Source organism: Ambystoma mexicanum, chromosome 12 (assembly GCF_040938575.1).
Source record: "Ambystoma mexicanum isolate Mex_15411 chromosome 12, UKY_AmexF1_1, whole genome shotgun sequence".
Classification (NCBI taxonomy): domain Eukaryota; kingdom Metazoa; phylum Chordata; class Amphibia; order Caudata; family Ambystomatidae; genus Ambystoma; species Ambystoma mexicanum.
In genome coordinates this window covers 1,254,276,826-1,254,303,657 of record NC_090936.1, presented here as the reverse complement: position 1 = coordinate 1,254,303,657, position 26,832 = coordinate 1,254,276,826, and the positions used below count along the sequence as shown (strand labels likewise).

General features: G+C 45.6%; 1 protein-coding gene across 2 annotated transcripts in view; it reads right to left on the bottom strand.

Moving 5' to 3' along the window:
• LOC138514434 (zinc finger protein 271-like) overlaps nucleotides 1-26,832 on the bottom strand; it is a 49,294-nt gene that overhangs the window by 5,549 nt on the left and 16,913 nt on the right. The window contains exon 2 of one of the 2 annotated variants that reach the window (XM_069629948.1): nucleotides 6,979-7,073. The exons of the other annotated variant lie outside the window; for it this stretch is intronic. The gene's annotated coding sequence lies outside the window, so the exon portion shown is untranslated. The remainder of the gene's footprint in view (nucleotides 1-6,978; nucleotides 7,074-26,832) is intronic. 2 annotated transcript variants of the gene reach the window in all.

Genomic DNA, 26,832 nt, shown 5'->3' with positions numbered 1-26,832 from the left:
AAAGACGTGCAGACGGCTTTGGATATGGTAGTAGGGACAGAGGCGAAAGGATAGGCAGAGATTCAGTCCATTATAGTACATCATTGTAAACGGCAACAGGAGAAGGAAAGGGAGGCAGTAGACACCACACTCAAGATTGAAGGGATGTTAGTACAGAAATAATGGCAAAGTTAAGCATAGAAGGAGCAGAGATTACATGTCCGCCTGTAGGACATGTAGAGCAGTGAATGGCACCGGTGGCGACACATATAGTGCCAGAATGGGTAGGAGGATATGGAGAATATCCAGACCAGGGAGGATACCAGGAAGGTTATCAGGCAGGTTATCCCAGAGGAAGAGGGGAATTCCAAGGAGTTAGAGGGGGAGGGTTTGGTGGGATTGGGCCATGATTTAGGGGGCAGGACCGTGTTGGTCCTCCAGGAAAATGGCCCATTTCGCACAAGAGTGTAGGAGTAGGCAAGCAGCTGCGTATGATCCCTGCGCATATCACAATGGGCCAATGGCCCCACCCACATAGCCCCAGCAATATGGGATGATGCCTCTAAATACCCCATACAGCGCCTGTGCAGCAGCCCCAACGGGGCCAACAGCCCCAGTATCAATATGAGGCACCTGCACCATCACCAATGCAATCCCCAGCTCCCAATAGTATGCCAGTATATGTGCAGCAACAGACCCAACAGCCTGCTCCACAAGTGTTGAACATAAATGCACTGCCACACAGCAGTCACATAGTATTAAGGGGCAAGTGGGGTTGATGGTAATCCCTTCATGTTCCCAGGGACCAATAACTATTTAGATTAGGACAGCCAGAGAGAGCTTTGGCATGCCCAGTCCCATCAGTCACTGCCAACCTGGAAGAGGAACCCCTGGTAGATGTGGAGATAGGTAACAAATCATTTGTTTTCCATTTTGACACAGGTGCAACAAAATCACGCATTAAGGAAGGGTGCTCCCCCTCATGTAAAGTAATGAATACACACGGGTTCTCTGGGGCAATACATTTGGTTCCATTCACAGAAGATTTACCAATGAAGGTAGGTAACAGGTATCAGCTTCATTATTGTTCTCCACGGCGGCACCAGTGAATTTGTTAGGTGGGGACCTGCTTAGCAAATTAAATATGACTCATATTTCCACACATGGAATCTGTTATGCTAGAGTGTTGGCTATAACACGAGCAACGTACATTGATTGTGCCACTGGAGGAATGCCTCTGCACCCAGATTTGTTCGTGTATGGAGTAATTGTATTGTTCAGTTGGGTACCAGGAAACAAACAAGCCATGGAGAGTGCTGTCAGAGTTTTTGTTTCGACCAGCTGTGCCCCACGATTATACCCCACAAACCATTATTACACTAGACTTGGATGGGGTGGTGATTGCAGACTATAAGATTGTGCTCCTAGGAATGGACGAAGGAGGTGGTGAGTGGTGCACCGCGTTGTGCATTAACCCAGCTCAACTCTTGAGCGGGGTGTCAGATGAACAATTGTTTGAAGATGCTGACAATGATGGTGAAATTATAGTGGAGGTTTGTATCCCGTGTCTAATAATGATTTAACATATGAATGTTCCTGGTCCTATACTTATTGCTAAATGCATGCCTGCACATTTACCGGAGGACTTGCTACAGGTCCCAAGCATTACATGGACGGACAATCCCCATGATGTAGGGCTCTTGAAGAGCATAGGGGCAGTACGTGTTAAATTCAAATAAGGAGCAGTATTTGCCAGAGTGCAACAGTATCCATGGTCAAGAGAAGCAGATGAGGGAATACATGAGACAATCATTATGTTCTGGCAGCAGGGTATTACAGTACCCTCAGAATCTACTTTTAACAAAGCCATATACCCTGTCAAAAAGGCAAAAGGGTCAAGTTAGAGGATGATAGCGGATTTACGCCCATTGAATAATATTGTTGAGGCCAAATTTCCAGTTGTAATAAATTCTGCCATGATCCTCTAATATACAAACCGAGGCTACATACACACTTCAATGTTATGGATTTGAAAAATGTGTCCTTTTCTATTCCATTGCACCCCTCACTGTATTTAACTATCGTGGACGGAGGTTCCAACACACTCGTCTTTCCCAGGTGTATTGCGCCCCCCCCCCAGTATTTTGAACAGAGAATTACACATAGATTTGGGCAATATACATGTACCTAACATGGTAATGCAGTATGTGGATGACCTCTTAATGTGCAGCACAACTGAAAGAGTGTGCATGGCAGATTCGCTTACTTTGTTGCAATTGCTCACAGAGAAGGGCTACAAAGTGGACAAAGATAAAATGCGGTATTGTCAGAAAGAGGTAGTATGCTTGTTAGGGAGAATTCTCTGTAAGGCTAATTTCCCAAACCTAGTGAGTCCCCCAGCAGCTTTGCTGGATTTTTGGGGTTTATTTTTTTCTCTCCTGCTAAGAGTGAGATTCTTTTGCTCCCACTCGTAGACATGATTTGAGGTGTTCCTTTAACTTTCCATGTGTTTTATGGGCTATGGGGTCTTTTACTCCATAGGGTCTCTCGTGTTTTTTTGATGTGGGTTACACAGCACCCTCCGTGCCGTAACCCAGGGGTGTCATAGTGACCCCCCACTATAGACTCCATACCCTGGGACTGACTACTGTCTCCCAGGGCATGTAAAGTCACCATTGGCTTTACTAGTCCCAAATTATGAACAGAAACCAGTACAAACCATCATATTGTGGACGTACTGGTCGGGGCAATTCGATTGCCCCGGGGTCTGGGGGCACGTCTCCGTCCCCCCTGATCAAGTTTTGGCTGGTGGCAGTGGATACTACTTTTTATATTCGATATATCCCTATGGGACTTTCCCATTGTTCGAGGCTACCAACTTTAATTATTTAATTCTCATAGCCTCGAACATAACGCCGGTTTATTTATTTAATATTAATTCGCCGGTTGGTATTTTTTGCCAGGGCTCGATTCTAAAATGGCGTTTGTGTTCTCTTCTGTGACTCCAACCCAAGTCGAGCCCTTTGTTCCACTTTTTGGCGGGCTTCTCCACAGAAGCCTCCAAAAGTGGTGCCACTCTGTCTGGGTACCACAGGGGGTGTGGGAGGGGGTTTAGGCACCCTGGACTGAGTTACCTTGGTAACTCAAGTCGCACTCTTGTGTGATTGGCCCAAGTGGTGAACCGGCCGGCTCACCACTTAGCATGTTTGATTGACAGCTAGGCTGAGTGAATGGGGGTGTGCTGCATAAAAGCAGGGCTTTGGGGACTGGAACTTCAGAAGTCGCCACAGGACCGGAGAATCTGACGAGGGAGAAGCTGAGTCGACCTACCACGACGACACCACCGGGGGAGCCCTGCGGGACCGACTCACCACTTCCCGACGACAGAGAAGATCTCCCGGCTGGAGAGGCTTCTTCCCCTGACTGGTGGGCACAACCAGTTTACCTTCTTTTCCTCGCATCCCAGGACGTCTTGTGGTCGAATTGCCCGTGCCAAGCACCCCGGGAACCTGATAGCCACTTACCACTGGACTGTGAATAAAAGGACCGCTCCTTTTACCTGAGAACTCAGCGGCTGGTTTCTTCCCTGGCAGTGCAACGGACTCCTGTCTTCCTCCCCGACGAGATCTTCTCTTCCCCCGGACGAAGCACCGACTTGCATCCGCTGCCAGGAACAACTGCCCCCGCTGGAGTATTCTCACCACTTTAAGGTACCGTGTCCGCCAGGCCTCCCTTTCTAAAGATTGCTACAAGGTAATAATAATCCCTTAACCTTCTGGACTGGGCTGGCCGCCTTGAACATCTAACTGGTCCCTTTCTTTGGTCCAACTCTTTCTGAACCTTTTCAAGACTTTTGTGCACTTCAACCGTGTGACCTGGGACACATTTCGTTCGGATTCTCTTAAAGTGGATCCGGCCTTCTGAACTCTAACTTCACGGTTTTACTTTGCCTTCCTCTCTTGTTGTGTTCTTGTGAAAGTGTTGGGATCTGTTGCAAATTATACTCTGCTTTTCTCTCCCTTTTAAAACAAATTATTAGAGTGCCATCTGCGTTAAGCGCTCACCGCTGTCTGAAAATATGTGGGGCTTTTTCTTTAGACTTGTCTAATATTCTTTTAAGGGAGTGTATATCTTTTAGCGACCGTGTTTTTGAACTGCTTAATATTAGTGCCTGTGTGTTTTACTAGATGTGGTTTTAAATAAATAATTATATCTCTTTTACACTAAGCTCTGGTCAGCGTTTACTTGTTCTACTGTGTTCTTTTGACCTATTGTGAATACTCTGTATACTGCCTAACTCTTCTTGAGGGAAGTCTGACTGCTCAGCCACAGCTACCAAGTGAATCTGTGTGGTACAGACTGCTACCAAGTGGGTTTACTGCCAAACACCTGTAGTCTTAAATCTTTTGCAGTGGTCCCAGAGGGAACTGCACAGGTTTCTGCCTAACAATGCTTGAGCCAAATTATATCATCAGAAGGTAAAAGAGTGACACGTGAAAAGACTGCAGCAGTATGGAACACACCACTGCCAGTTACAGCCAGTTACAGCCAAAGAAAGGCAACAGTTAAAAAAAAAATAGGATTGCGCAACTATTGCAGAGCCTGGATTTTTGACTACTCCACTTACACAAAACCTTTATTGCAGAGACTGAAAGAGGCACAGAAGAAGAAAGGATCACTCACATGGGAAGGAGAAATAATAACATGTTTGCAAGAGCTTAAATATGCTATAAACAACTCTCCAGTATTGGCAGCCGCTGATTACACGCAGGAATTTTACTTATTTTCACATTCCAACAGCCAAGTAATGACCGCTGTATTGGCTCACAAAACAACCAAGGGACACAAACCCGTAGCATATTAAAGTGGTATTTTAGACAATGTAGGGGCAATTTCCATGTGAACACGCGTTGGACGCTGCTACCTTTGCCATTGTAAAATCAGCAACGATCACCATGGGGTGCTCAGTAACATATGTAGAGCACGCAGTGTTCACCATTCTTGAGAGATTTAAATCTGCATTGACTGCGCAAAGGGCCTCTGCATATGAAGTGTTTTTGTCAAGCCCATCTATGCATATTGTAAGGTGCCGTACAGATAACCCTGCCACATATAGTGCAATACCAGTTAAGAAAGGTGAAGAAGTGCATGATTGTTACCTATGAGGGCCCTGAAGACGATATATTAAAAGCTAGGGAGAAAATGCTTGAGTAGGGGGAGTTTCTCTTTGTTGATGGTTCATCGACAATAGATCAGGAGACAGGCCAGAGACATACAGGTGTTATTTATTTATTTAATTTGGTACACGCCCAGACCATGGGGTATCACGGCGTGGTTACAGACATCTTAGTCATTGGTCATACATTTGAACAGTGTACAGAAGTTATTTACAAACAGAAGATCAATCATACAAAAGCATTCAAGAACATTATTTACAAGTTAACCAGGAGGGCGTTATACTAGTATTGGTTTAAGCATCGTTATACTAGTATTGGTTAAATAACCAGGTTTTCAGCTGTTTTTTAAAGCCAGGGAAAGAAGTCTCTTTTTGTATGTAGATAGGGAGGGAGTTCCAGTGTTTAGGGCCTAGGACATGGAAGCTATTGCCCCCTGCTCTGGTATTGTTGTAGCGGGGTGACACTACAAGTTGATTGTCATTAGATCTCAGTGTCCTGGTGGATTCTTCTTTCTGTAAGGCATTTTTAAGATAGACTGGGGCGTTTTTGGCAAGACATTTATGTGTGATGCAGAGAGTTTTAAAGATACTTCTGACTTTGATGGGTAGCCAATGGGCATCCTTCCTGATCTTGGAGATGTGATCAAACTTTTTGATCCCTAAAGCTGCCCTAAATGCTTTGTTTTGCAAGTGTTGCAATTTGTTGAGGTTGGTATTGGAGATCCCTAGAAGTAGCACATTGCAGTAATCCAACTTGGATAATGCCAGCGCCCTAGCCAGGGTGAGGCAATTGGTAGGAGTCAGGAATTGTAAACTTAGTGCGATAAGTTTGGATGTGTAAGCCATGGATGATGTGTTTGGTCATAGTGAGGTTAGCATCTAGGTATTCGCCTAATGTTTTTACTTGCTTGAGTACTGGGATCAGAGTGCCATCGATATTAACAGCGGTGTAATCTGAATGTAGGGCAGCTATTTTAGTAGGGGATCCGACAATGAGAACTTTAGTTTTCTCATCATTGAGGCAGAGACTATTCAGCACCATCCAGTTTGGGATAATGGTGTATATTTTGTTAATGGTGTCATGCACGCACATTTAGGCACATTCACTAGGCCACTGACAACATGCAGAAATGTTCTTCCTATTACCCTTAACACGAAAGGCCCAGAGAGGGTCTCATACCTGAGCATACCCTATTGTGTTCACACATGAGAAGACTCAGGTTGGTCGATTCTGTAGGGGGTATTTTTGAGAGTTCGCCCTCTTGTGAGGCACTTAAATTCCTTTAAAACTGCTTCATAGATGAAAAAAGGTTTTAATTAGATTTCTCTGTCCACAGGACATAAAAAGAGGATACATATATATGTATTTTTACTGAATGTTCAAATGCGTTTTTCTTAATGTGTAGTATCCAGTGCTTTCAAGGTTTCTTAAAAATTCGAATCTCCCATGTTTTATTCTATTCTGGTCTTTTTCATTATTATTCCAGAGTCCAGTTAGAAGTTTTTGATGGTTCCCATCTTATTTAGGGGGAATCATAAACCAGGAGACCCAGCAAGTTTCAAGCAATTAAGCTGCTTGTCTGGGTTATTGCCGGTAAAGGAGCCACAAAACGCCTAACGGTTTCAGTGGCATTGTCGAGGTAGAGGCCACATTCATCAGGGCTGGGCAGACACTCAGAGATTGACGTGTCAATAAGTTGGATAACAGTAAACACCGCCTGCAGATGAAAGGGGGGTAAAAACAACTGGGAGCACCATTATAATCGATTACCAATATCGCGATGAGATGTTACAGACCTGCTGTGATATTTACTAGGACTTACCTAGTTATAGGGGTCCCCACATGTAGCCGTGTGGTTGGGAAGGTAGAATAATGGACTTCTCAGAAGGGCATGGAAAACTTGTCATGCTCTGGAATCTGAAACAAGAGGTAAAGTTTTAGGTCTAGGATCAGAGGGGGCGAACAATGCGTAGTCTCTTTTAAAGAACAGTTAAAAATAGTTCGAAATGGGGGGTACCCATGGCAACATTTTTCTCATAAGATTCCGAAAAACGGAACCGCACGTGTTTTTTTAGGAAAACTCAAGGGAGTGTGCTGGAATTGCCCCCTCATTGTTTTCGCATAGGCTTAAAAAGCTAAATGCAAGTTTGGGAAGGAGCATCGCGAACGGGCGTAATATTGTTTTATTAAACAGCCCGTTTTGGCTAGTCAGATATAGAGATGACTAAGTGTCTGTATGTAAATGCCCAAAGATTGTGTGAGAGCTTGTAAGTAGGAGCCGATACGTAGATCCGCCTAGTGGATCCACTTAGCGCTTACCTTCCATACTTTTGTAAGAGTCCCAGTGAGCCGGCTCGTAGATGCTGCCGACCCGTGTTAGGTTTCCGACGGCTGTCCTTGGAGAACCGTATGGTCGTAATTGATGATGTAGATTACAGTGCGTCCGCAATGCGGCGTAGGTGGCAACCAGAACCGGACATAGAAAACGGACTAGTGTATGGCCCGCACCATCTTGCATGAGTAATGCTAAAGTGTAGGGGACTAGTACTGCATGCCTCCGCACGTGGATACGTGTGACATGATATGTGAGAAGTGAGAAGGTTCTAGGGGTGTGACCACACAAAATAAATGTGGCCAAAACTATCAAAAACTGCACCCACATCGGCAGGCCACTAGCTCGAGGGGTAGGGACAGGTAGATGAAAGTCCTCTCTTCAATGATAAATGGGTAAACTGGAAAGCTGCAGTGTTGTAAAGGCACCTGACATATATGTCTCTGAAGGGGCATATTAATCAGGCATGTTAGTAGGTTCAAGTCTTAAGTACTGCAAACCGCAGGTGCTTCCAGTGGAGTGGCTGCCATCTGCCCTGTCTGGCATTCTTCTTGTTCTGCTGCTCCTCCACTGAGGGAACAGGTTTGACATCTCTGATTTCCCTGACACCTTTTAGACTCCTCCCCACTCTGCAATCTGCATATCATCTGTTGGTAGGCGTTTTCTTTCTCTGTTCCTAATTGATAACTCACTGCATATAGATTGCCTGATATTTACTTAACCTGCCGTTTCTCCGCAGCAGCCATCCGGAGGGCCTGGTGTTCCTGTTCCTACCACCTGTGGCCCTAATATCCTCGAACAGTGAGTTGTTACTATCTCGCTGTTGGTTGCTTAGGGACGAAGGTATTCATACTTCACACGATCCTCGAGTCTTGGCAAATGGTCAAAGTGTCCTGGTCATAATTCACTGAGATGGGTATGAGGATCTGGGTGTCATCTGCAAAGTTGGTGTAGATGACACCCATGTCATCTAGTGCTGAGAAGAGGAGCTTTGTGTAGTCATTGTAGAGTGTTGGAGAAAGGCAAGACCTTGGGGTACTCCGATGGGTACTGGTATGGGATCAGCAGCTTCCTTACCTATGGCCACCTCTAGAGGTACGTTCGGTAAGAAAGGATTTCAACCACATAGTGGCATCATTAGAGAAGTTGAACTCATTGGCTAGTGATGTGCATAGTTTGTCGTGGTCCATGAGGTCAAATGCTGCAGAGAGGTCTAACAGAAAGAGTATGCAGAGTTTCCCTGAGTCTCTGATAGTATCCATCTGGTTTTTGAGATCCAGGAGGGCTGTTTCCGTGCTATGATTTGGCCTAAAGCCTGATTGTCTAGCTCCGAGGAGCTGGTGCTGTTCAAGGTGTGCTTGGATTTGTGTGTATGCTAGTTTGTCTATGAGTTTAAGTAAATATTGGACCGTTGTTATTGAATGATAATTAGTAGGTACTGTGGGGTCCAGTGTTGGTTTATTTAGAGGTGGGGTGACCCTGGCTTCTTTAATGCTGGCTGGGACTGTGTTAGAGTTGAAGGAGGAATTGACAAAGTTGGTGATGGTAGGGGTGAGGGTGGAGGCGCATGCTTTCACTAGTTTAGCTGGGAAGTTATCCCCTTTACAGTTGGAGGCTTTTAATTTAGAGATAGTGTCGAGCACTAGTCCTTGAGTGACCAGAGCTAAGTGGAATAGGGAATTATGATTTTCAATGGCGATGAGCAGGGGGTTGGTGGTTGGGGCATTTTTATCAGCTAACAACAATCTTTTGGTGGTTATTTTGTTTTGTAGCAGTGCAATTGTAGAGGAGAGTGCGTCTTGCATGGTGTTGCACCATTCTTTACTAGAATTGGCAGGTGTTGAGATAGGGGTGGGATTTTCTAATTCTCTAAGGATAGAGAAGAGTTCTTTGGAATCTGATGAGGCATTGCTGATATGTGTGTTGTATGTGTTGGCTTTATGGGAGATAATGGCTGTTTTATAGATTTTGTTGGCGTCTTTGAAGGCTTTAGCGGAGTCAGGGGTGGGATGTTTATTATGGGCCGGATTGATAGAGCGTTTGGTTCTTCTTAGGGAAACTAATTCTTCGTCGAACCAAAGTTGGTAATTTTGCCAGATGTCGCGTTTTACTGAGTTCAATGCTCATCAGGGTGAACTTTATGCAGAAATGGTCCATCTAGCCGAGAGGGGTAATTGAATCTATGGTTATTCTGGTATTAAGTGAGAGGATCCAATCAAGGATTCTGCCCTTGATATATGTGGGACCATTCACCAGTTGGGTGAAGTTCATGTCTTTGAGTGCTGAATGTAGGATTGCAGCTTTGTGATCTTGGTCATCATGGAAACCTAGATTCAGGTCTCCAAGGATAATGCATTTCGTATTGGGTTTGATGAGTGGTGCAAGAAGTAGTAGGATGTCTATTTCGGGGTGACTCTTGGCACTGGGTGTTCTATATATCACTACAATATTAATCGTGGTTTTCGTGGTTTGCTCATTTATAGCGAATTTGCCTAGCAGAAGATCATACCTTGAGATGTCTTCGATGGAGCTTGATCTGAGTTGTAAATTACTCCTAGCTATGATGGCTACATCACCTCCTGTGGTGTGAGTTGTATCTGCTCTGAGGATATTGTAGTCGGGCGGGATAGCCAGAGGTAGCAGCGGTTCCGAGCCTTGGTGAAGTCAGTATTCTGTGATTAATAATAGGTCTAGATTTTGTTCTGTGAATAAGTCGTGGATTTCGATTGCATGAGCTCCTAGTGACCGGGCGTTGATGAGGGCACTTTTGAAGCTAGGGGGTGGCTTCAGTTCAACTGCAGTAACAATCTTAGGCGTCTGAGGCTGAGAGGCATTAGGGGTTCTTTTAGGGGTCAAGGCAGTACGTGGCTTGTGTTTTTCATTTTGCCAGGGGTCAATGGATTTGGGTGGTTTAGGTATCCCGAGGGGAGGGGTGTGGGAGTATGGAGTAATTTGGTGCATGATCTCAGGTGAAGAGTCCTATCGTTTCCAACCATGGGGTTGGTTTTGGCATCTACTGTGGTCTTAGGGATGAAGGAGTGGTCTGCTGTATGATCCATGGGTACAGGCTCTTGACTGGGGAACCTGGTGGTAAAGCTAGGGATGTGGGCATAATCTAGGCTAGTAGGGAATATCGAGGTGGGTGGAATGAAAGGTGTTGGGCAGGGTATAGGGTAGTGTCTAGGGCATGCCAGTCTGGATAGGCCATTTCTGAATACCAATAGGTGATTTCTTGTGCATGGAATGCTATCTTGGACAATCTAGAATGGGAACATGGTGATAAGTACCCACCCTAGCATAACTGTGTTCAGTATGGGATGAGACTGGAAAGAAATGTATATGGGGCTAGGTTTGGCAGTCATGGGGCTCAATATACAATATTATGCACGGTTAGGCAGGCATAGGGATAAAATAACCAAATCAATGCACGGTTTAACAGGCAAAAGGCTAAGTGCACAATTTGATACCAAAAACACAATATGGCGTGGTGTGCTAAATGCAATATACTGCCAATAGCATAAAAAGGCAGGGTGCACTAAATGCAGAAAGATACTAGTAGATGCAGTATGCTACGACTAACATAAAGATTCAGGGTGGGCTAAATGCAGCATATTTCCAATAACATAGAATGGCAGGGTGCGCAGATACATTATGCTACCAATACCATAAAACGGCAGGGTGGGCTAAATGCAGCATATTTCCAGTAACATAGAATGGAAGGGTGCGCAATACAGTATGCTACCAATACCATCAAATGGCAGGGTGGGCTGAATGCAGAATATTTCCAATAACATAGAATGGCAGGGTGCGCAAATGCAGTATGCTACCAATACCATCAAATGGCAGGGTGGGCTAAATGCAGCATATTTCCAATAACATAGAATGGCAGGGTGCGCAAATACAGTATGCTACCAATACCATCAAATGGCAGGGTGGGCTAAATGCAGCATATTTCCAATAACATAGAATGGCAGGGTGCGCAAATACAGTATGCTACCAATACCATAAAGTGGCAGGGTGGGCTAAATGAAGAATATTTCCAATAACATAGAATGTCAGGGTGCGCTAAATGCAATATGCTACCAATACCATAAAATGGCAGGGTGGGCTAAATGCAGAATATTTCCAATAACATAGAATGGCAGGGTGCGCAAATACATTATGCTACCAATACCATAAAATGGCACGGTGGGCTAAATGCAGAATATTTCCAATAACATAGAATGGAAGGGTGCGCAAATACAGTATGCTACCAATACCATCAAATGGCAGGGTGGGCTAAATGCAGCATATTTCCAATAACATAGAATGGCAGGGTGCGCAAATACAGTATGCTACCAATACCATAAAGTGGCAGGGTGGGCTAAATGCAGCATATTTCCAATAACATAGAATGGAAGGGTGCGCAAATACAGTATGCTACCAATACCATAAAACGGCAGGGTGGGCTACATGCAGAATATTTCCAATAACAGAATGGCAGGGTGCGCAAATACATTATGCTACCAATACCATAAAATGGCAGGGTGGGCTAAATGCAGAATATTTCCAATAACATAGAATGGAAGGGTGCGCAAATACAGTATGCTACCAATACCATCAAATGGCAGGGTGGGCTAAATGCATAATATTTTCCAATAACATAGAATGGAAGGGTGCGCAAATACAGTATGCTACCAATACCATCAAATGGCAGGGTGGGCTAAATGCAGCATATTTCCAATAACATAGAATGGAAGGGTGCGCAAATACATTATGCTACCAATACCATAAAGTGGCAGGGTGGGTTAAATGCAGAATATTTCCAATAACATAGAATGGAAGGGTGCGCAAATAGAGTATGCTACCAATACCATCAAATGGCACGGTGGGCTAAATGCATAATATTTTCCAATAACATAGAATGGCAGGGTGCGCAAATACATTATGCTACCAATACCATAAAAAGGCAGGGTGGGCTAAATGCAGAATATTTCCAATAACATAGAATGGAAGGGTGCGCAAATACAGTATACTACCAATACCATCAAATGGCAGGGTGGGCTAAATGCATAATATTTTCCAATAACATAGAATGGCAGGGTGCGCAAATACAGTATGCTACCAATACCATAAAACGGCAGGGTGGGCTAAATGCAGAATATTTCCAATAACATAGAATGGAAGGGTGCGCAAATACAGTATGCTACCAATGACATAAAACGGCAGGGTGGGCTAAATGCAGCATATTTCCAGTAACATAGAATGGCAGGGTGCGCAAATACATTATGCTACCAATACCATAAAACGGCAGGGTGGGCTAAATGCAGCATATTTCCAATAACATAGAATGGCAGGGTGCGCAAATACAGTATGCTACCAATACCATAAAACGGCAGGGTGGGCTAAATGCAGAATATTTCCAATAACATAGAATGGCAGGGTGCGCAAATACAGTATGCTACCAATACCATAAAGTGGCAGGGTGGGTTAAATGCAGAATATTTCCAATAACATAGAATGGCAGGGTGCGCAAATACATTATGCTACCAATACCATAAAGTGGCAGGGTGGGTTAAATGCAGAATATTTCCAATAACATAGAATGGAAGGGTGTGCAAATACAGTATACTACCAATACCATCAAATGGCAGGGTGGGCAAAATGCATAATATTTTCCAATAATATAGAAAGGCAGGGTGTGCAAATACAGTATGCTACCAATACCATAAAATGGCAGGGTGGGCTAAATGCAGAATATTTCCAATAACATAGAATGGCAGGGTGCGCAAATACATTATGCTACCAATACCATAAAACGGCAGGGTGGGCTAAATGCAGAATATTTCCAATAACATAGAATGGAAGGGTGCGCAAATACAGTATGCTACCAATACCATAAAGTGGCAGGGTGGGTTAAATGCAGAATATTTCCAATAACATAGAATGGCAGGGTGCGCTAAATGCAGTATGCTACCAATACCATAAAGTGGCAGGGTGGGTTAAAAGCAGAATATTTCCAATAACAGAATGGCAGGGTGCGCAAATACATTATGCTACCAATACCATAAAACGGCAGGGTGGGCTAAATGCAGAATATTTCCAATAACATAGAATGGCAGGGTGCGCAAATACAGTATGCTACCAATACCATCAAATGGCAGGGTGGGCTAAATGCAGAATATTTCCAATAACATAGAATGGCAGGGTGCGCAAATACAGTATGCTACCAATACCATCAAATGGCAGGGTGGGCTAAATGCAGCATATTTCCAATAACATAGAATGGCAGGGTGTGCAAATACAGTATGCTACCAATACCATAAAGTGGCAGGGTGGGTTAAATGCAGAATATTTCCAATAACATAGAATGGCAGGGTGCACAAATACATTATGCTACCAATACCATAAAACGGCAGGGTGGGCTAAATGCAGAATATTTCCAATAACATAGAATGGCAGGGTGCGCAAATACATTATGCTACCAATACCATAAAGTGGCAGGGTGGGTTAAATGCAGAATATTTTCCAATAACATAGAATGGAAGGGTGCGCAAATACAGTATGCTACCAATACCATCAAATGGCAGGGTGGGCTAAATGCAGCATATTTCCAATAACATAGAATGGCAGGGTGCACAAATACATTATGCTACCAATACCATAAAACGGCAGGGTGGGCTAAATGCAGAATATTTCCAATAACATAGAATGGCAGGGTGCGCAAATACATTATGCTACCAATACCATAAAGTGGCAGGGTGGGTTAAATGCAGAATATTTTCCAATAACATAGAATGGAAGGGTGCGCAAATACAGTATGCTACCAATACCATAAAGTGGCAGGGTGGGCTAAATGCAGAATATTTCCAATAACATAGAATGGAAGGGTGCGCAAATACAGTATGCTACCAATACCATAAAGTGGCAGGGTGGGTTAAATGCAGAATATTTCCAATAACATAGAATGGAAGGGTGCGCAAATACAGTATACTACCAATACCATCAAATGGCAGGGTGGGCTAAATGCATAATATTTTCCAATAACATAGAATGGCAGGGTGCGCAAATACAGTATGCTACCAATACCATAAAATGGCAGGGTGGGCTAAATGCAGAATATTTCCAATAACATAGAATGGCAGGGTGCGCAAATACAGTATGCTACCAATACCATAAAATGGCAGGGTGGGTTAAATGCAGAATATTTCCAATAACATAGAATGGAAGGGTGCGCAAATACAGTATGCTACCAATACCATCAAATGGCAGGGTGGGCTAAATGCAGAATATTTCCAATAACATAGAATGGAAGGGTGCGCAAATACAGTATGCTACCAATACCATAAAACGGCAGGGTGGGCTAAATGCAGAATATTTCCAATAACATAGAATGGAAGGGTGCGCAAATACAGTATGCTACCAATACCATAAAGTGGCAGGGTGGGTTAAATGCAGAATATTTCCATTAACATAGAATGGCAGGGTGCGCTAAATGCAGTATGCTACCAATACCATAAAGTGGCAGGGTGGGCTAAATGCAGAATATTTCCAATAACATAGAATGGCAGGGTGCGCAAATGCAGTATGCTACCAATACCATAAAACGGCAGGGTGGGCTAAATGCAGAATATTTCCAATAACATAGAATGGAAGGGTGCGCAAATGCAGTATGCTACCAATACCATAAAACGGCAGGGTGGGCTAAATGCAGAATATTTCCAATAACATAGAATGGAAGGGTGCGCAAATACAGTATGCTACCAATACCATAAAGTGGCAGGGTGGGTTAAATGCAGAATATTTCCATTAACATAGAATGGCAGGGTGCGCTAAATGCAGTATGCTACCAATACCATAAAGTGGCAGGGTGGGCTAAATGCAGAATATTTCCAATAACATAGAATGGCAGGGTGCGCAAATGCAGTATGCTACCAATACCATAAAACGGCAGGGTGGGCTAAATGCAGAATATTTCCATTAACATAGAATGGCAGGGTGCGCTAAATGCAGTATGCTACCAATACCATAAAGTGGCAGGGTGGGCTAAATGCAGAATATTTCCATTAACATAGAATGGCAGGGTGCGCTAAATGCAGTATGCTACCAATACCATAAAGTGGCAGGGTGGGCTAAATGCAGAATATTTCCATTAACATAGAATGGCAGGGTGCGCTAAATGCAGTATGCTACCAATACCATAAAGTGGCAGGGTGGGCTAAATGCAGAATATTTCCAACAACATAGAATGGAAGGGTGCGCAAATGCAGTATGCTACCAATACCATAAAACGGCAGGGTGGGTTAAATGCAGAATATTTCCAATAACAGAATGGAAGGGTGCGCAAATGCAGTATGCTACCAATACCATAAAACGGCAGGGTGGGTTAAATGCAGAATATTTCCAACAACATAGAATGGCAGGGTGCGCAAATACATTATGCTACCAATACCATAAAGTGGCAGGGTGGGCTAAATGCAGAATATTTCCAATAACATAGAATGGAAGGGTGCGCAAATACAGTATGCTACCAATACCATAAAGTGGCAGGGTGGGTTAAATGCAGAATATTTCCAATAACATAGAATGGAAGGGTGCGCAAATACAGTATACTACCAATACCATCAAATGGCAGGGTGGGCTAAATGCATAATATTTTCCAATAACATAGAATGGCAGGGTGCGCAAATACAGTATGCTACCAATACCATAAAATGGCAGGGTGGGCTAAATGCAGAATATTTCCAATAACATAGAATGGCAGGGTGCGCAAATACAGTATGCTACCAATACCATAAAATGGCAGGGTGGGTTAAATGCAGAATATTTCCAATAACATAGAATGGAAGGGTGCGCAAATACAGTATGCTACCAATACCATAAAGTGGCAGGGTGGGTTAAATGCAGAATATTTCCATTAACATAGAATGGCAGGGTGCGCTAAATGCAGTATGCTACCAATACCATAAAGTGGCAGGGTGGGCTAAATGCAGAATATTTCCAATAACATAGAATGGCAGGGTGCGCAAATGCAGTATGCTACCAATACCATAAAACGGCAGGGTGGGCTAAATGCAGAATATTTCCAATAACATAGAATGGAAGGGTGCGCAAATGCAGTATGCTACCAATACCATAAAGTGGCAGGGTGGGTTAAATGCAGAATATTTCCATTAACATAGAATGGCAGGGTGCGCTAAATGCAGTATGCTACCAATACCATAAAGTGGCAGGGTGGGCTAAATGCAGAATATTTCCAATAACATAGAATGGCAGGGTGCGCTAAATGCAGTATGCTACCAATACCATAAAGTGGCAGGGTGGGCTAAATGCAGAATATTTCCAACAACATAGAATGGAAGGGTGCGCAAATGCAGTATGCTACCAATACCATAAAACGGCAGGGTGGGTTAAATGCAGAATATTTCCAATAACAGAATGGAAGGGTGCGCAAATGCAGTATGCTACCAATACCATAAAACGGCAGGGTGGGTTAAATGCAGAATATTTCCAACAACATAGAATGGCAGGGTGCGCAAATACATTATGCTACCAATACCATAAAGTGGCAGGGTGGGCTAAATGCAGAATATTTCCAATAACATAGAATGGAAGGGTGCGCAAATACAGTATGCTACCAATACCATAAAGTGGCAGGGTGGGTTAAATGCAGAATATTTCCAATAACATAGAATGGAAGGGTGCGCAAATACAGTATACTACCAATACCATCAAATGGCAGGGTGGGCTAAATGCATAATATTTTCCAATAACATAGAATGGCAGGGTGCGCAAATACAGTATGCTACCAATACCATAAAATGGCAGGGTGGGCTAAATGCAGAATATTTCCAATAACATAGAATGGCAGGGTGCGCAAATACAGTATGCTACCAATACCATAAAATGGCAGGGTGGGTTAAATGCAGAATATTTCCAATAACATAGAATGGAAGGGTGCGCAAATACAGTATGCTACCAATACCATAAAGTGGCAGGGTGGGTTAAATGCAGAATATTTCCATTAACATAGAATGGCAGGGTGCGCTAAATGCAGTATGCTACCAATACCATAAAGTGGCAGGGTGGGCTAAATGCAGAATATTTCCAATAACATAGAATGGCAGGGTGCGCAAATGCAGTATGCTACCAATACCATAAAACGGCAGGGTGGGCTAAATGCAGAATATTTCCAATAACATAGAATGGAAGGGTGCGCAAATGCAGTATGCTACCAATACCATAAAGTGGCAGGGTGGGTTAAATGCAGAATATTTCCATTAACATAGAATGGCAGGGTGCGCTAAATGCAGTATGCTACCAATACCATAAAGTGGCAGGGTGGGCTAAATGCAGAATATTTCCAATAACATAGAATGGCAGGGTGCGCAAATGCAGTATGCTACTAATACCATAAAACGGCAGGGTGGGCTAAATGCAGAATATTTCCAACAACATAGAATGGCAGGGTGCGCAAATACATTATGCTACCAATACCATAAAGTGGCAGGGTGGGTTAAATGCAGAATATTTCCAATAACATAGAATGGCAGGGTGCGCAAATGCAGTATGCTACCAATACCATAAAACGGCAGGGTGGGCTAAATGCAGAATATTTCCAATAACATAGAATGGAAGGGTGCGCAAATACAGTATGCTACCAATACCATAAAGTGGCAGGGTGGGTTAAATGCAGAATATTTCCATTAACATAGAATGGCAGGGTGCGCTAAATGCAGTATGCTACCAGTACCATAAAATGGCAGGGTGGGCTAAATGCAGAATATTTCCAACAACATAGAATGGCAGGGTGCGCAAATACATTATGCTACCAATACCATAAAGTGGCAGGGTGGGCTAAATGCAGAATATTTCCAATAACATAGAATGGAAGGGTGCGCAAATACATTATGCTACCAATACCATAAAGTGGCAGGGTGGGCTAAATGCAGAATATTTCCAATAACATAGAATGGAAGGGTGCGCAAATACAGTATGCTACCAATACCATAAAGTGGCAGGGTGGGTTAAATGCAGAATATTTCCAATAACATAGAATGGCAGGGTGCGCAAATACAGTATGCTACCAATACCATAAAACGGCAGGGTGGGCTAAATGCAGAATATTTCCAATAACATAGAATGGCAGGGTGCGCAAATACAGTATGCTACCAATGACATAAAACGGCAGGGTGGGCTAAATGCAGAATATTTCCAATAACATAGAATGGCAGGGTGCGCTAAATGCAGTATACTAAAAAGCGTAATTTAGCATGATATGCTAAATGCAATATACTAGCATGTGGGGAGCACATGATGAGGTTGCTTAGGGTAGTGGAATGCTAGATGACTATCCTTACTGTTCGGTGGGTAATAGTACTTTGCTCGGTAAGTAGGTCAACATTTAAAGATTGTATAGAATGCTAAGGCGTGGAGTCATTTCAATCCATTAGGCAAGTTAGGTTTAGATAAGTACATATGAGCAAATAACATAGCATGACATTTAAAAAGGTTTGTAAAATGCAAAAATGGACGTGAGCTGCGCGGTTTGCCTTATAGATGGGGAAAATGAGGTTGTTATTCAAAAGAGATTAACAGCACATTTCTTGGCCTAGGCAGCGGAGCTCATTGCATTCATTCAAGCACTGGAAGCATCCCAAGGATGCTTGGTGACTATTCGGATTCAGTGTACGTAACCCCTACCGTACGTTCAGGCCTGTCGAGATGGAAGAGAAGGGGGTTTTGAAATCAGATGGCCTGTACAGCATACAGCATTATTAGAAAGATTGATTGAATCCTTGTTCCGCCCAACACTAGTAGTAGTGGTCACATGCGCCGCTCACACCCAGAATACAGACACTGGGCCTCATTACGACCCTGGCGGAAGACCATGGTGCTGCTCCATGCCGGTAAGTTACCGACTCCGCCATGGAGAAAGGGGGAATTACCACCCCATTACAAGGTTGGCGGGTCGATAATTCCCCCTTCCTCCATGGCCCTTCCCCATTCCCATTTTTGCCCCATAGGGCTCAATGGGAATGGGGAAGGCGCTAAGTACGGTGCCGCAAATTGCGGCACCGTAATTAGTACCAAGGTCCCTTTGGGGGTCCCTACTTTAACGGCTGGTCTACACAAGCCATTAAGGTCGGGTCCCGCAAAGGGACCTCGTAATTAGGCGCCAATAGGTTAACGGCGCCGCAGCCTTTTACGGCGCCGTTAACCCATTAGCGCCAGGGTCGTAATGAGGCCCACTGTCTCTCTTGGCAGTGATGCAGCAGGTAAGGCTGCCAAAGAAGCAGCATATCACAGGGACCCAGATGTCACTGAGTATCCTGAGGTGACCAACCAACAATTAGAGTTAACTATCCCTTACTCAGCAGTGCCGATTGCACAAATAATTGAGGTGCAGGGACAAACACCCCAGGAGGAGAAGGATCTGTGGGTGAAGAGGGGCTGTTCACAGTAACCGATGGATTTGATTTGGAGACAAAATATTATAGGTAAAGTGGGAATGCCATGGGAGTTGCTTACAGTTGGCTTCGAGCAACTGCACTACCCAATGCATATTTCTAAACAGCCTCTTTTGCTGCCAACATCCAGGAGGACTGGTTTGTCCCCAATCTGCAAGAATTCCTTAACAGGTTTGTGGCAAATTGCACCACGTGTCATCTGTACAATACTGGCCAGATGCTCAGGCGTTGCGAAGCACATTGCCCTACCCCAATGGCCAATTCTGGGAGCTTCACATTAACTATGTGGGTATGTCTAACAGGTGTAGTAATGACCATTATCTTATTGTTGTAGTATGCCCGTTCTCCCATTGGATTGAGGCCAGCCCCTGTGCAAACCAAATGCAAAATCTGCAACATTTTTGGTACGCAAGGTATTTCCGCGCTGGGGTATGTGTGAGTCCTTAAATCTGATAATGGAACTCACTTTTTTAATGAATTAAGGAGACAGCATTTCTATTGGAGATCAGGCACAAGTGCCGATCAATATACTACGCTCAAGACAATGACGTAGAAAAGATTAACATATTTTTAGTAAATTATCTAAATTATGTGGAACATTAGGGAGGAACTGGGTGCAACTTCTGCCTTTGGCTTTATTTAGCTTGAGAACACAGCCCAGCAAAGACCACCACGTGTCCCTGCATGATAGTGATGGAGAGAAGGATGCACACGCCTCTTACTCCTACACACACAGCATCAGATGCTCATATTGCAGCAGGGGATTTGGAGGAGGAGTTTCAGGGGTAGTCGCGTTAATTAATACAATGTAAAAAGGTTTTGTCTCGGCAGATTGCTACTAGAAGAGAAGGCACAGCTGCAGCATCGGCGACTGATGAATTGAACTTGCTACCAGTACAGCTATTTCACAGCGAGAATATTTATGTACGAAACTGTGTTCACTTCTGGAACCATCAGAGGTTCCAGGGCCCTTTTACAGTTGTGTATGCGACCCCCTTTGCTGTTAAGGTAAAGGAGTTGCGGAAATGGGTCCACATATCAGACGCTCGGAACTCACCCAACACCGTTCCATCTTCTCACAGAACTGATAACCTTTCTGACCAAGATTAAAGTACATCTTGCATCAAGTCCCCTAGTGGCCCATTAAAGGTTGATCTGCACCACATTCTCTTTTTGACCCAGTTGCCTTTTTTGTATAATATTGAAGTGAATAGTGTATCACAGCCCCTTTTTGATATTGCAGCTGATCCCGATACCTTTCTATGATGAAGGATTTGCGTTTGTTTGCGTGAATGTCTGTTTTTCCTCTCCCGCTGCAGGATTTATACTACAGACAGTGTGTAATATATATGTTCTCTTGTACAGGTCATTTTTTTATTGCAGGTTGTTTATTGTGTTTGTGTGGTTATTTTATACGGTGGTGACATATAAAGGGGGTTTCAGGATGTCTGCGATATTGTCTCTGAAAATGACACACATTTAGGGATAATACACACTGCTATGAGGGAAACTGAGGAAGAGAGAGAATAACAAATACAAAGGGGTGATTTTCAATACTGTCGCTGATGTGCTCCACCCCGAATCGGACAACATGTCCGATAACCACATGCGGGGGCAAATGAGAGCTGATACAAGTGTTCCTTGATAACTCACGCGAATAGCGCACCCAAGTTGTTTATACCTCAAGAAATGCTGCCTCTTATGGCTGAGTGCCTGGTACATTTGGTCATGTGTAGAGTACAAAGTCTTTTCCAAGGGCACACTGCCAAGCGGTCATCATGGACAGGGACGATGAAGAATGTGCCAAGAAGAAAGAACAAGCAGGTGTGAAATAGTGTATGTGCCCGCACTATAGCTACTCCTTAGAAATCGCACTAACCATAGTGAGCTATAGCAACTGAAACATGCCTCCACAGACATCCACCAGGAATACCAAAGGGAAGTCACAGAGGCCCGTGCATGCACTACAGCTACTACCTAGCAATCGCACTAACTATATTGGACTATAGCAACTGAAACATGCCTCCACACACACCCCCTACGAGCCGGTAATGGGGGGTCACACAGACATGTGCCAGCACTATACTACGCCTTAGCAATCGCACTAACGATAGTGGGCTACAGCAACTGAAACATGCCTCCACAGACACCACCTACGAGCCGGTAATGGGGGGTCACAGAGACATGTGCCAGCACTATACTACGCCTTAGCAATCGCAATAACGATAGTGGGCTACAGCAACTGAAACATGCCTCCACAGACACCACCTACGAGACGGTAATGGGGGGTCACAGAGACATGTGCCAGCACTATACTACGCCTTAGCAATCGCACTAACGATAGTGGGCTACAGCAACTGAAACATGCCTCCACAGACACCCCCTACGAGCCGGTAATGGGGGGTCACAGAGACATGCCAGCACTATACTACGCCTTAGCAATCGCACTAACGATAGTGGGCTACAGCAACTGAAACATGCCTCCACAGACACCCCCCCCTACGAGCCGGTAATGGGGGGTCACAGAGACATGTGCCAGCACTATACTACGCCTTAGCAATCGCACTAACGATAGTGGGCTACAGCAACTGAAACATGCCTCCACAGACACCCCCTACGAGCCGGTAATGGGGGGTCACAGAGACATGCCAGCACTATACTACGCCTCAGCAATCGCACTAACGATAGTGGGCTACAGCAACTGAAACATGCCTCCACAGACACCACCTACGAGCCGGTAATGGGGGGTCACAGAGACATGTGCCAGCACTATACTACGCCTTAGCAATCGCACTAACGATAGTGGGCTACAGCAACTGAAACATGCCTCCACAGACACCCCCTACGAGCCGGTAATGGGGGGTCACAGAGACGTGCCAGCACTATACTACGCCTTAGCAATCGCACTAACGATAGTGGGCTACAGCAACTGAAACATGCCTCCACAGACACCCCCCCTACGAGCCGGTAATGGGGGGTCACAGAGACATGTGCCAGCACTATACTACGCCTTAGCAATCGCACTAACGATAGTGGGCTACAGCAACTGAAACATGCCTCCACTGACACCCCCTACGAGCCGGTAATGGGGGGTCACAGAGACGTGCCAGCACTATACTACGCCTCAGCAATCGCACTAACGATAGTGGGCTACAGCAACTGAAACATGCCTCCACAGACATCCACCAGGAATACCAAAGGGAAGTCACAGAGGCCCGTGCATGCACTACAGCTACTACCTAGCAATCGCACTAACTATATTGGACTATAGCAACTGAAACATGCCTCCACACACACCCCCTACGAGCCGGTAATGGGGGGTCACACAGACATGTGCCAGCACTATACTATGCCTTAGCAATCGCACTAACGATAGTGGGCTACAGCAACTGAAACATGCCTCCACAGACACCACCTACGAGCCGGTAATGGGGGGTCACAGAGACATGTGCCAGCACTATACTACGCCTTAGCAATCGCAATAACGATAGTGGGCTACAGCAACTGAAACATGCCTTCACAGACACCACCTACGAGCCGGTAATGGGGGGTCACAGAGACATGTGCCAGCACTATACTACGCCTTAGCAATCGCACTAACGATAGTGGGCTACAGCAACTGAAACATGCCTCCACAGACACCCCCTACGAGCCGGTAATGGGGGGTCACAGAGACGTGCCAGCACTATACTACGCCTTAGCAATCGCACTAACGATAGTGGGCTACAGCAACTGAAACATGCCTCCACAGACACCCCCCCCTACGAGCCGGTAATGGGGGGTCACAGAGACATGTGCCAGCACTATACTACGCCTTAGCAATCGCACTAACGATAGTGGGCTACAGCAACTGAAACATGCCTCCACAGACACCCCCTACGAGCCGGTAATGGGGGGTCACAGAGACATGCCAGCACTATACTACGCCTCAGCAATCGCACTAACGATAGTGGGCTACAGCAACTGAAACATGCCTCCACAGACACCACCTACGAGCCGGTAATGGGGGGTCACAGAGACATGTGCCAGCACTATACTACGCCTTAGCAATCGCACTAACGATAGTGGGCTACAGCAACTGAAACATGCCTCCACAGACACCCCCTACGAGCCGGTAATGGGGGGTCACAGAGACGTGCCAGCACTATACTACGCCTTAGCAATCGCACTAACGATAGTGGGCTACAGCAACTGAAACATGCCTCCACAGACACCCCCCCTACGAGCCGGTAATGGGGGGTCACAGAGACGTGCCAGCACTATACTACGCCTTAGCAATCGCACTAACGATAGTGGGCTACAGCAACTGAAACATGCCTCCACAGACACCACCTACGAGCCGGTAATGGGGGGTCACAGAGACATGTGCCAGCACTATACTACGCCTTAGCAATCGCACTAACGATAGTGGGCTACAGCAACTGAAACATGCCTCCACAGACACCACCTACGAGCCGGTAATGGGGGGTCACAGAGACATGTGCCAGCACTATACTACGCCTTAGCAATCGCACTAACGATAGTGGGCTACAGCAACTGAAACATGCCTCCACAGACACCACCTACGAGCCGGTAATGGGGGGTCACAGAGACATGTGCCAGCACTATACTACGCCTTAGCAATCGCACTAACGATAGTGGGCTACAGCAACTGAAACATTCCTCCACAGACACCCCCCCCTACGAGCCGGTAATGGGGGGTCACAGAGACATGTGCCAGCACTATACTACGCCTTAGCAATCGCACTTACGATAGTGGGCTACAGCAACTGAAACATGCCTCCACAGACACCACCTACGAGCCGGTAATGGGGGGTCACGGAGACATGTGCCAGCACTATACTACGCCTTAGCAATCGCACTAACGATAGTGGGCTACAGCAACTGAAACATGCCTCCACAGACACCCCCTACGAGCCGGTAATGGGGGGTCACAGAGACATGTGCCAGCACTATACTACGCCTCAGCAATCGCACTAACGATAGTGGGCTACAGCAACTGAAACATGCCTCCACAGACGCCACCTACGAGCCGGTAATGGGGGGTCACGGAGACATGTGCCAGCACTATACTACGCCTTAGCAATCGCACTTACGATAGTGGGCTACAGCAACTGAAACATGCCTCCACAGACACCACCTACGAGCCGGTAATGGGGGGTCACGGAGACATGTGCCAGCACTATACTACGCCTTAGCAATCGCACTAACGATAGTGGGCTACAGCAACTGAAACATGCCTCCACAGACACCCCCTACGAGCCGGTAATGGGGGGTCACAGAGACATGTGCCAGCACTATACTACGCCTTAGCAATCGCACTAACGATAGTGGGCTACAGCAACTGAAACATGCCTCCACAGACACCCCCTACGAGCCGGTAATGGGGGGTCACAGAGACATGTGCCAACACTATACTACGCCTTAGCAATCGCACTAACGATAGTGGGCTACAGCAACTGAAACATGCCTCCACAGACACCACCTACGAGCCGGTAATGGGGGGTCACAGAGACATGTGCCAGCACTATACTACGCCTTAGCAATCGCACTTACGATAGTGGGCTACAGCAACTGAAACATGCCTCCACAGACACCACCTACGAGCCGGTAATGGGGGGTCACAGAGACATGTGCCAGCACTATACTACGCCTTAGCAATCGCACTTACGATAGTGGGCTACAGCAACTGAAACATGCCTCCACAGACACCACCTACGAGCCGGTAATGGGGGGGTCACAGAGACATATGCCAGCACTATACTACGCCTTAGCAATCGCACTAACGATAGTGGGCTACAGCAACTGAAACATGCCTCCACAGACACCCCCTACGAGCCGGTAATGGGGGGTCACAGAGACATGTGCCAGCACTATACTACGCCTTAGCAATCGCACTAACGATAGTGGGCTACAGCAACTGAAACATGCCTCCACAGACACCACCTACGAGCCGGTAATGGGGGGTCACAGAGACATGTGCCAGCACTATACTACGCCTTAGCAATCGCACTAACGATAGTGGGCTACAGCAACTGAAACATGCCTCCACAGACACCCCCTACGAGCCGGTAATGGGGGGTCACAGAGACATGTGCCAGCACTATACTACGCCTTAGCAATCGCACTAACGATAGTGGGCTACAGCAACTGAAACATGCCTCCACAGACACCCCCTACGAGCCGGTAATAGGGGGTCACAGAGACGTGCCAGCACTATACTACGCCTTAGCAATCGCACTAACGTTAGTGGGCTACAGCAACTGAAACATGCCTCCACAGACACCACCTACGAGCCGGTAATGGGGGGTCACAGAGACATGTGCCAGCGCTATACTACGCCTTAGCAATCGCACTAACGATAGTGGGTACAGCAACTGAAACATGCCTCCACAGACACCCCCTACGAGCCGGTAATGGGGGGTCACAGAGACATGTGCCAGCGCTATACTACGCCTTAGCAATCGCACTAACGATAGTGGGCTACAGCAACTGAAACATGCCTCCACAGACACCACCTACGAGCCGGTAATGGGGGGTCACAGAGACATGTGCCAGCACTATACTACGCCTTAGCAATCGCACTAACGATAGTGGGCTACAGCAACTGAAACATGCCTCCACAGACACCCCCTACGAGCCGGTAATGGGGGGTCACACAGACATGTGCAAGCACTATACTACGCCTTAGCAATCGCACTAACGATAGTGGGCTACAGCAACTGAAACATGCCTCCACAGACACCCCCTACGAGCCGGTAATGGGGGGGTCACAGGGACATGTGCCAGCACTATACTACGCCTTAGCAATCGCACTTACGATAGTGGGCTACAGCAACTGAAACATGCCTCCACAGACACCCCCTACGAGCCGGTTATGGGGGGTCACAGAGAC